This window comes from Pseudophryne corroboree, chromosome 2, assembly GCF_028390025.1.
Source record: "Pseudophryne corroboree isolate aPseCor3 chromosome 2, aPseCor3.hap2, whole genome shotgun sequence".
Taxonomy (NCBI): Eukaryota; Metazoa; Chordata; class Amphibia; order Anura; family Myobatrachidae; genus Pseudophryne; species Pseudophryne corroboree.
Window position 1 is genome coordinate 192,725,603 of NC_086445.1, and position 12,760 is coordinate 192,738,362.

Sequence of the window (12,760 nt, forward strand, 5' to 3'; positions counted from 1 at the left end):
CCAGTGTTGTCTGCTGATGCGGCTATGTTTATATACCCTCTACTGGTCCTGTATTGTCTTGAACTGTAGAGGTCCATACATATTAGACGATGTCGCTCTGTGAGCGACGTCGTCTAAAGTTTCCCCTCCCGTGCCGGCCGGTCGGCGGCCGACTGTACACACTGAGCGACATGACCGCTCATATCGTTCAATGATGTCACGCACCCGCCATCCCTGTATGCAGGTCATGGACGACAGTCTAGATCCTGCATGCATGCACTGGCGACAGCGACGATCGTTGCCGACCCACGGGGCCGCATATCGGTCGTCGCTGGCGGCATACACACTTGCCGAAAAAATGAGCAACGTCTCTCAGGGAGGGGGAAAATGAGCGACGTTGCTCATTTTATCGGCAAGTGTGTATGGGCCTTAAGTCACTGTTTTCTTGTTTTGCTTATTTGTTTAAGTACTCTGTAATTGGGCGCTGCGGATCCCATGTGGAGCCATATAAATAAATGATAATAATAATAATAATAATAATAATAATAATAATAATATTTTAATGCTGCTTTTTTTCACTATGCATGTACTAACCTGTTACTTGGGACAAGCATTACTGCAAAGCCTGGCTTAGATAAACAGTAAGGTATAGTAGCTGTTAACGCTCTGGACAGTATCGCCAGGACCAGTGGTGGAACTAGCGAGCGGTGGGCCCAGGTGCAACAAAATGCTTTGGGCCCCCCTCCCATCCCGTCCAAGTCCACCCCCCCAACTCCAAATTAGAGATTCTTTGCATGCTCCTGTATAATATGTGTATGTATATATATATCTATATATATATATATATATATATATACACATATACACTGTGGGGCAAGTAGAATTTTTTTTTAGCTGTACTGTGTGCGCGCGCCTTTGGCACGTGCACTGCAAAACATGGGTGTGGCCACATGCCACATGGGGCATGGCCAATGAAAATGGGGGCGTAATACACATATGACCCAAATAGTGCAGTGCCAGATACACATATGCCCCCACATTGCCAGATACACATGACCCAATAGTGCAAGATATGCCCTCACAGTGCCAGATACACATATTCCCCCACGGTGCCAGATATGCCCTCATAGTGCCAGATATGACTCCACATTGCCAAATACACATGCCTGGCACTAGCCCGCCAGCACTATAATGCTCTTCCCTTCTCTTCTCCCTTCCAGCATCACTTACAGTTGTGTAAGTCACCAGTACAGACAGAGCAGCATGACTGGCATGTCAGTATAAGGAAGCCCCCAAACACTGGTGATACAAGGAGCAAGTTCTTCCTGAGGTTGCCTTCTCTGCCCCCCCTGGGGCAATACTTGTACCAACTGCCCTCCCATGCACTCTGCCCGGGGCAGCCCTGTTAATGTCTAGGACGGTGGGAAATGAAGAGTTAAACTATAGCAGAAATTGTTACAATGTATCAGATTAGGCCAGGAGCAATCACCGCGCCTGGGGCGCCCTGCTGCCAGCCATTCTGCCCATCTATTACCCCCAGCGTCAGCGCCCACTCACCGCACATGAGTAGGACTCATACTCCGCCTTCTCCGTCTTGATGATGGTGAGTGTGGGCTTCAGGTCCAGCGCCGCTTTCATGGTGGCTGTGGCCGGGTCCCCCCCTCCTTCTCCTGGTGTGTGAGCAGCGCTCCGCCGCCTCCCGTCCACCTATTGTTACCCGCAGCAGCCTGTGATCACTGTCCTGCGCGGGAGAGAGAGCGAGAGAGAGAGCTGGGGGAGGAGGGTGGTCCTGAGCCGTGACAGCAACCAGGGGGCCGGCTCACTCCAGCCTATGGGGACCCGGGCTCTTACATCGCACACCAATCACTGAGTGTACCGGGCCGGCCGATCGGAGTAAGGAGGAGGGAGGAGGAGAGGGGCCCACCGCTGTCAAAGGGCCCAAAGCCCGCGGCATGTCACTGAAGAGGTGAACTGCCGCTGGCTGTGGGCCCCTTGACAGCGGTGGGCCCCAGTGCAAGGCACTGCTTGCACAGGCGGTAGTTCCGCCTCTGGCCAGGGCGACTGAGCCTAAAATATTTTCTTGAAAAAATGCAGCAGCAAGTAATAAGTGGTGATATTAAAAAAATCTATCTTATCGCCACAGTTTGATAAGTCAGGACCTAATATATTGTACCTACAGTTACTAAAAGATCATTTAAAATAAGTAACAAGTACAATTTATATTTATTTTAATGGACAGGTTGCAATTAATTTGAAGAACAAAAACAAAACATCAACACAACTGTAATAAAAATAACATTTTATAATTTCCAAACTATTAATCAACTATGTCACTCACATAACTACAATACAGACAATACTACAATCAGGCCATGTAACTTTATTGGAGCTCTGACATAAATAATCAGCTTTATCCCAACTCAATATCCTCTGAATCCACCATATGATGCAGCAACAGTTATGAGAGCAGAGCACCCACATTGGGATAGAGGTTAGTGTCTGATCTGTGTGAGCTGGGACTCTTCTCTGACTTAGGGTCTAATTCATGTTATACGCGTTTCTCTAGGCTGTGGAACTGCTAATGTTAGCAAGTGAAGCTGCCGCGTTGAACGATGCATCGTGTGCAAATCGTGCAGTCTTTGTGTACGATGCAATATGCGGTCCTGCAGGTTGCACATCGCATCCTCTTATCATATGTGCTGCACATATGCTCAGGCAATCTGGGTAGCGGTGAAGTAAAGGTTGTACGATAGATCATAAGGTACAAAGTCTGAACTTACGATATTGTACGCCGGGGAGCTGAAAGGGAATTCGGAGATATCTAATGCTAATCGGACATCTAATCGGAGACCGCTAATGCTGGTCGTCCTGATGTATGGCCAGCAGTGTAACGTGTATAAGGGGCTCCTACTGTGCGGTGTAATTTGAATAACGGACACTACTGTGCGGTGTAATGTGAATGAATACTATTCAGTGTAGTGATGAGCGAGGTTCGGTTTTACTCGGTTTTGCTCGGTTTTACTCGGTTCTCAAAACGGCATCTTATTGGCTATCCAAAACACGTGACATCCGTGAGCCAATAAGATGCCGTTTTGAGAACCGAGTAAAACCGAGTAAAACCGAACCCGCTCATCACTAATTCAGTGGTCACGCCCCTTCTGCACGAAGTCACGCCCCTATATTTTGTGGGCGCGCACTGTCATTGTTTTGAATATGAAGGGGGGCACAAATTATCTTTGTGACACAGTTACGGCTCTGTATAAAATAAATCGTCTTTTGGATCTTTAGTAAGAGAGATGTCCACAATTACCTCACATTGGGGTTTATTCAGAGTTGCAGAGAGATTTAGATTTGAATGGGTTATATTGTTTCTGTGCATGGTAAATACTGGCTACTTTATTTTTACACTGCAATTTAGATTTCAGTTTGCACACAGCCCACCCAAATCTAACTCTCTCTGCACATATTACACCTTCTCCGCCTCCAGTGCACTTGGTTTTGCCCAATTGCTAACTTTTTTGGTTTGCTAAGAACTCTGTATAACCCCCTTGTGTGTAACTTGCTCCTTATGACAGTATAATTTCCTGTGACCATTATGCTGCATCATACCCTTGCAGTGTCCTCACCTTTGCACTGTCACCATCCTGTTAGTAAGCAGATGAGTCACAGCTTTAGACTATGGCTTGTGTACTAAAGTGACAAACTGCAGGTACAGAATGTATATCCACTTTTCTGGGTGTGCAAATGCCCTTGTTTTTATGAGTAAATTGATAGATTAGCCAGCCAAAATGACATGTCTGCAAACTTAAATTTAATTTAAACTGCACTTAGAGTGTCATTCCTTATTCGGGGATGATGAAAGAACGGAGGGAGAGGCAGGTAGAGGGTACCCGGCGCTCAGGCTGCTGAGGAGGTACAGCCACACTCCGTTGGGCGGTACAGCTTCTAAAGAGGGGCCCCGGTATTCACAATGGGAGTAGCTATGTTCCCACATGCTTGGTTACATACACAGGCCCAGTATTTCTCTACAGACAGCTCTGTCCTTATTGAGTGAGGTTCTGAAAAGCAATGGCAGGAAACTATTGATGGAAAAAAAAACAATGATTTGAACCACTGGTGGGCACCATAAGTGCAGACTGCGGTGAGACATCAGAGAAGGAGGATGGGGCTTGGAAAAGGCTAACAGGTGAAGTTAAGTGACCTGGGACAGGTAGGGAAACATCAATGGGCGAGAAGTATTTGCCATCGATGGGGTGGAGACCACATTGTCCATCTGAAGCAAACCATCAGTGTTTGCTTATACGGACGGTGTAATGGTTAGCATTACTGCCTCACAGCACTGAGGTTGTGGGTTTGATTCCCACCATAGCCCTAACTGTGTGGAGTTTGTATATTCTTCCCGTACTTGCGTGGGTTTCCTCTGGGTACTCAGGTTTCCTCAAACACTCCAAAAATATACTGGTAGGTTAATTGACTCCCAACATAAATTAAGACTATAAATTAACACATTAACACGAGGCCTTGCTTGCTGGAGCCAGGTGGACGCTGCTGCGAGCGGTGGCTGTGACATCCTCCAGCGCTGCTCACCCGGTCCCCGCCTCGGCTCTGCCCGTCCCCGCCTCAGCTCTCCCCGTCTCCTGTCGGTTTTCGACACAAGCACGATATTCCGCCGATCCACATGCTTTTCGACAAGTCAAATTCCTCTACTTGTTGAATAATTTGGGGTTATATTGAATAGGTCGGAACCCATTCCGACCTAAAAAAGTCGAAAACTGCCGTCTTTTCGACAGACGGCAGCTTTCGACTTCAATTGATTATACCCCTAAGTGATAAAAGAAAAAATTTAGTGTTTTCTATTTTTTTATATATTTTTCCTAGACTTAATATACAGTATGTGCTTGCTTTTTCATTTTGAGAAAGGCAAAATGATCACCTACAGTACTCCTACCTAATACCTTGCTAAAATAACTAATTTCCATTCTATATTATGTATGCAAATAATGCTACTGATCTTGATTAAGGATTATTTACATAATGTGTGTTGGGACTTTTAATGAGTTCATATTTTGGGTTGCAGAGTTAGTAATCACCTTTAACTTCACAAACCCTTCCTCAGGGAAGCTGTAACTAGGATTTAATAAGATGCAATCATTTTGATTGAGCTACTGTGGCTAAATTTAAACAGCAATATGCATAAATCTCAACCTCCTGTTGAGTTGTAGCACTGGAGTGAAGAGTCCTTCTTCCTCACATTCCTCGCCGCAGCGTTTGGCGCCAAGAATATGTAAATTTAAGTCTGAATTTCAATAAATTATTTAGAACATAGGCAAATTTATTATGTTGATTACTGCACTCAACATGCTTTGATATTGATATGAGTAAAATCATTGCAAAACATTCACGCTTATCAAGGTTGGTGGTGGAACAGCCCATTCCGCAACATTCTCCTGGTTTTCTTTCCTCATTCTGTACTGTGTACATAATATACAGTAGCATTTGTGTGATTTATAACAATTAGGTCATTCTGCTGTATGGAGTGGATCGGGTAAAACTTGAAACCAGTGCCAGAGCAGAGCTCACTGCTGCCGTGTACTGGCCCCACCCAGGGGCCGATTGAGATGGAAAACCAGCCCCGTCAATTTAAGGAAGCAGCCCTAAATGGGACAAGGTCTGTTGTGGGGGGTGGAGTCTGTTGAGGGGGCGTGATTTCTCCTCATAGGGTCTGATTCTGAGTTGGACACAGTTGCAGCCTTCCTTGCATCTTTTGCTGTAGTTGTGTCATGCGTTGTGCGTCTTTAGACACCATCTTCGGGCGCACCATTGAAACTTTCAGGAGCCCTATGCTAGGTGCAAGCCATCCATCTGAGCATAGCCTCCATTGTGAGCAATTCCATACTTACCTACTTTACAAGTCACCTCTCTGGCAAAAGCCCGGAGAGGAAACACTGCACGCCACTTCAAGGGGCAGGCCAAACTGTTGTGCCATTAGGCACCACCACCACTAGAAGGTGCACAGGATGTGGCAGAGCCGCCTACTCTTCCGGGGCTGGGGGGGACTACCCCAAGAATTGATAGTCTGACGCAGCTTTTGGGAGGGTAGGCAAGTATGATTCAATTCAACGTCTTTATATGCAACCAATTTCAGCAACATGCCCACAATACGTTACATCTGCGTGTGATTATCCAACCCTCTGTAACCACGCAGGAATTACTAACACACTTCTTGGTGGTGGTATCTGACTATGTACTGCAACTCTGTATGAACACCATCACGGTGCATGCATGAGCGGTGTAACTCAGACGCAAGCGTAAATTAAAAACATTGCACAAGAAAAAAATAAAACACATTGGCCCCTACAGAAAAACATACAGTACATAAGCCCCCACAGAAAACAAAGTCCACATGAGCCTGGAGCTGGAAATCTACAAAGGCCTATACTGCAAAGTAGAGGAGATGTGAGCAGTGCTGTGTGGGTATGGCCAAAGCATCAAGGATGTGTACAACATACTCTACAATATGTGCCTTATGGTCCCCTTAAATGCTTAAAAATAGAAAAAATGCATTATTTTGTGATAAATAAAAAAACAAATTACATTTTACTATATTGAGAAACCATTTTTAAAGCAAACATAATGGCACAAACTGTTTTTAATTAGGTAGTAGATCTTGATTCCACTGGAGGAATTTTGGGGGGGAATACACCATTTTAATCAAGTTGGGCTTTTGTTTCATGTTTTTAGCAAGCATCTTCTCAAAAACACCATGTTCTGAAGGGGTTAATGTGTCAAGATGATATGGCCCCTGAGATTTCCAAAAGTAGGATTGTTACCCAGAAAGTAATTTCAGGATAAATAGATGCAGATGCGAAGGAGAATGAATTAAATTATACAGAGTATAAATTTGCCTGGATGGATTTTGCTGAACTCAGCAAAAAATATATTGCAATGAGCCAGGCGCCGAGAACGAGGGGCAGATGGTAAAACAGCGATTTAGAACCAGCAATCTTGAGTTAGCATATTTTTATTGCGATGTATATTTTTTTTATAGCAACACATATTACAAAGTATAAAATGCTCAAAAAAAAAAAAAAAGGGGAAGTTTTACGGAGTTAAGCTGCTTATTATTTTAAAATGTTGGAAAGGGCGCTAGAGGCTCCAAAGCAGAGATACAATCTCTAACCTTTAGGACACTGATAAGTGAATGATTCAAGTAATGAGAACAGAGATATTGTACATCTAGCCTCCAGGAGACTGATGATTGCTAATTGGAATAATAAGACAAAAGTTGCAACCCATAAGCCACTGAAAGGGCTGCTGAACAATCAAGGCTACAATATTTATAGGGAACTTGTAGACCAGACATATTAAACCAGAGGCCTTAGGGCCACTTGTAATTTCCCAACTAAACTGAATCCCTGAACTTTGTAACTCACATTGTATTAGTATTAGTATATTTTAATTATGTAAACATATTCTGCAAATTTGTACATTAAGAGAACATTATTCAGATTTATTAGTCCTAGCTCCACTAGAGCTTACAATCCAATTCCCTACCATAGACTAAAAGCAGACATTAGGGCCACTTTAGTTACACCAATTTAGTCAGAACTGGCTATACTCTTTAATTGATTACATCTACTTGAGTAATGTAGTCTTCATATCGACAATCACAATTTTGACACTCTGAAGATTGACACCATACTGTTGAATGTCATAATGTTGACATGGTTACAATGTGGACACCAATAATCGTAAAAATTGGGCGTTGACATTATGTACCTGTTAGGAACTCTAGTGCTATTTGTGTGAGACCCCTAGAGCTGTTGAAATGGTCTACCGCCAATAACAGCCCTCCATTGTTTCCTTAGTACACGACACGTACACTGGTACTTAGGTTGATGCCTGGACTTAAACCTCAAGCAGTAGGGGCTCACAAAATAGACCAGGACCACAAGAAACAGACTGGGGTACACTCATAGAAGCACAGAAGGAAAGGCCAGATCTCAGCCAGGACGGGTGAGGCACTGCGATGTGGAATATGGTACTGAAATGACTTGCAGGCACAGTACTGATGGCATGCAGACACACTGCATTTGGAATATCTCCGCATGCTGGGAGCAGGTACACAGGAGCGAAAGGCAGGGGGTTTACACACTGAGGACTGGAGGTGGACACAGGCAGGGCAAGGACTTGGACATGACTGGGTAGTAAATCCGGCAGAGTATCCACAGGACAGGCAAGGTCATGCAGACAGAGACCAGCAGCTCATACACACAGGCACAAGCTATAACCGGCACAATGGGAAGCCAGTCTGGGAGTGTCAGGCTAAATTAATTAATTTTGTGCAGCTGCAGCGCTGCATGTACTGCACAGCGTCCCCAGTAACTAGGAGACGACCACCCAGCGTCCTGGTTGCTAAGTACCTTGGGAGGATCACTGGGAGGAAGTACTGTCACATCCCGGTCAGTTAGCAATGGCCAGGATCTTGCGGAGGGACAATCCACATCGGCTCATAACCGTAGTTACCGTACGCAACATTTTGGCTGTTGACATTTTGAACATGTCAACAGCGTGGTTTGTCGACATTCTGTCTGTTGGCGTGTTGTATCTGTCCACATGTTTAAGTGACTGTTGACATTGTGATTGTTGACAAAACCTACTGACTGTCGACATTGTGCCTATTGACGTAACCTACTGAAACCTTATCAGTGACGGTTATTATAGTATTCCTAATTATATGTAATAAATGATAATATTGTTAGTTTATTATTACAATGTAACTTACAGGAGACAGTATGGTGTAGACTAAGGGAAGGCAAAGCTTTTCTTTTTGTGTGCCAGACGTTCAACATTACAAGCCAGAAACATTTCTAGAGTACCACCACCACTACACCATGGAGGTCATTCCGAGTTGAATGTAGCCCTGCAAAATTTTGCAGGGCTACGACCAAGTCCATAGACATGTAGGGGGATGCCCAGCACAGGGCTATCCCGCCCTGCATGTCTGTGCCGGTCCCCCCCTGCAGAAGTGCAAAAGCATCGCACAGTGCGATACTTTTGCACTTTAGGAGTAGCTCCCGGCCAGCGCAGCTTTAGCGTGCTGGCCGGGAACTGCTCGTCACGCTGCGTGTAATGTCACGCTGCATGTGATGTCACACAGCCGTTGTGGCCCGCCCCCCGCACGGTCCGGCCACGCCTGCGTTGGCCGAACCGCGCCCACGAAACAGCGGCCAAATGTCACACAGCCGTTTCGCCCCCCCCCCAGCGACTGTCTCTGCCTGTCAATCAGGCAGAGGCGATCGTACCGCAGCAACGGCCTTCGGCTGTCTGACATGCGCCGGCGCACTGCGACACCGGCACTTGCACAGTTCTGACCCAATCGCACCGCTGCGATAAACTGCAGCGTGCGATCGGGTCAGAATGACCCCCCATATACAAACTAGAGATGAGCGGGTTCGGTTCCTCGGAATCCGAACCCGCCCGAACTTCAGTTTTTTTTACACGGGTCCGAGCGACTCGGATCTTCCCGCCTTGCTCGGTTAACCCGAGCGCGCCCGAACGTCATCATCACGCTGTCGGATTCTCGCGAGGCTCGGATTCTATCGCGAGACTCGGATTCTATATAAGGAGCCGCGCGTCGCCGCCATTTTTCACACGTGCATTGAGATTCATAGGGAGAGGACGTGGCTGACGTCCTCTCCGTTTATAGAGATTCGAGAAGAGAGTGAGACAGAGAGAGACACAGTAGTAATTTTGGGGAGCATTAGGAGGAGTACTACTACTACTAGTACTTGCTGAAGTGATAGAGAGAGATAGTGTGACTGTATTATCTGACTTGTGGGGGAGACACTGACAGTGGGGAGCAGTTAGAGTCTGAGAGCAGGACTCAGGACTCAGGAGTACATATAACGTACAGTGCACACTTTTGCTGCCAGAGTGCCAGCCACACTGCCATTGTTTGTGACCACACTGACCACCAGTATAATATATATTGTGATTGTCTGCTTAGGACTCAGGAGTACTACTTGCAAGTTGCTGATAGTGTGACCAGTGACCTGACCACCAGTTTAATAATCACCACCAGTTTATGAGTTTAATATATATGAGTTTTAATATATATATATAATTGTATATAATATATATATAATATTGTATACCACCTAGCACCTACCCGTGTTTTATTTTTTTTTCTTTCTTCTTTATACATACTACTATAGTAGCTTACTGTAGCAGTCTGCGGTGCTGCTGAGCTGACAGTGTCCAGCAGGTCCGTCATCAGTCATTACATAATAAATATATAATATATACCTGTCCGGCTGCAGTACTAGTGATATTATATATACATATATATTGATTTCATCTCATTATCATCCAGTCTATATTAGCAGCAGACACAGTACGTTAGTCCACGGCTGTAGCTACCTCTGTGTCGGCACTCGGCAGTCCATCCATAATTGTATACCACCTACCCGTGGTTGTTTTTTTTTTCTTTCTTCTTTATACATACTACTATAGTAGCTTACTGTAGCAGTCTGCGGTGCTGCTGAGCTGACAGTGTCCAGCAGGTCCGTCATCAGTCATTACATAATAAATATATAATATATACCTGTCCGGCTGCAGTACTAGTGATATTATATATACATATATATTGATTTCATCTCATTATCATCCAGTCTATATTAGCAGCAGACACAGTACGGTAGTCCACGGCTGTAGCTACCTCTGTGTCGGCACTCGGCAGTCCATCCATAAGTATACTAGTATCCATCCATCTCCATTGTTTACCTGAGGTGCCTTTTAGTTGTGCCTATTAAAATATGGAGAACAAAAATGTTGAGGTTCCAAAATTAGGGAAAGATCAAGATCCACTTCCACCTCGTGCTGAAGCTGCTGCCACTAGTCATGGCCGAGACGATGAAATGCCAGCAACGTCGTCTGCCAAGGCCGATGCCCAATGTCATAGTACAGAGCATGTCAAATCCAAAACACCAAATATCAGTAAAAAAAGGACTCCAAAACCTAAAATAAAATTGTCGGAGGAGAAGCGTAAACTTGCCAATATGCCATTTACCACACGGAGTGGCAAGGAACGGCTGAGGCCCTGGCCTATGTTCATGGCTAGTGGTTCAGCTTCACATGAGGATGGAAGCACTCAGCCTCTCGCTAGAAAAATGAAAAGACTCAAGCTGGCAAAAGCACCGCAAAGAACTGTGCGTTCTTCGAAATCCCAAATCCACAAGGAGAGTCCAATTGTGTCGGTTGCGATGCCTGACCTTCCCAACACTGGACGTGAAGAGCATGCGCCTTCCACCATTTGCACGCCCCCTGCAAGTGCTGGAAGGAGCACCCGCAGTCCAGTTCCTGATAGTCAGATTGAAGATGTCAGTGTTGAAGTACACCAGGATGAGGAGGATATGGGTGTTGCTGGCGCTGGGGAGGAAATTGACCAGGAGGATTCTGATGGTGAGGTGGTTTGTTTAAGTCAGGCACCCGGGGAGACACCTGTTGTCCGTGGGAGGAATAGGGCCGTTGACATGCCTGGTGAAAATACCAAAAAAATCAGCTCTTCGGTGTGGAAGTATTTCAACAGAAATGCGGACAACATTTGTCAAGCCGTGTGTTGCCTTTGTCAAGCTGTAATAAGTAGGGGTAAGGACGTTAACCACCTCGGAACATCCTCCCTTATACGTCACCTGCAGCGCATTCATAATAAGTCAGTGACAAGTTCAAAAACTTTGGGTGACAGCGGAAGCAGTCCACTGACCAGTAAATCCCTTCCTCTTGTAACCAAGCTCACGCAAACCACCCCACCAACTCCCTCAGTGTCAATTTCCTCCTTACCCAGGAATGCCAATAGTCCTGCAGGCCATGTCACTGGCAATTCTCATGAGTCCTCTCCTGCCTGGGATTCCTCCGATGCATCCTTGAGTGTAATGCCTACTGCTGCTGGCGCTGCTGTTGTTGCTGCTGGGAGTCGATCGTCATCCCAGAGGGGAAGTCGTAAGCCCACTTGTACTACTTCCAGTAAGCAATTGACTGTCCAACAGTCCTTTGCGAGGAAGATGAAATATCACAGCAGTCATCCTGCTGCAAAGCGGATAACTGAGGCCTTGACAACTATGTTGGTGTTAGACGTGCGTCCGGTATCCGCCGTTAGTTCACAGGGAACTAGACAATTTCTTGAGGTAGTGTGCCCCCGTTACCAAATACCATCTAGGTTCCACTTCTCTAGGCAGGCGATACCGAGAATGTACACGGACGTCAGAAAAAGACTCACCAGTGTCCTAAAAAATGCAGTTGTACCCAATGTCCACTTAACCACGGACATGTGGACAAGTGGAGCAGGGCAGGGTCAGGACTATATGACTGTGACAGCCCACTGGGTAGATGTATGGACTCCCGCCGCAAGAACAGCAGCGGCGGCACCAGTAGCAGCATCTCGCAAACGCCAACTCTTTCCTAGGCAGGCTACGCTTTGTATCACCGCTTTCCAGAATACGCACACAGCTGAAAACCTCTTACGGCAACTGAGGAAGATCATCGCGGAATGGCTTACCCCAATTGGACTCTCCTGTGGATTTGTGGCATCGGACAACGCCAGCAATATTGTGTGTGCATTAAATATGGGCAAATTCCAGCACGTCCCATGTTTTGCACATACCTTGAATTTGGTGGTGCAGAATTTTTAAAAAAACGACAGCGGTGTGCAAGAGATGCTGTCGGTGGCCAGAAGAATTGCGGGACACTTTCGGCGTACAGGCACCACGTACAGAAGACTGGA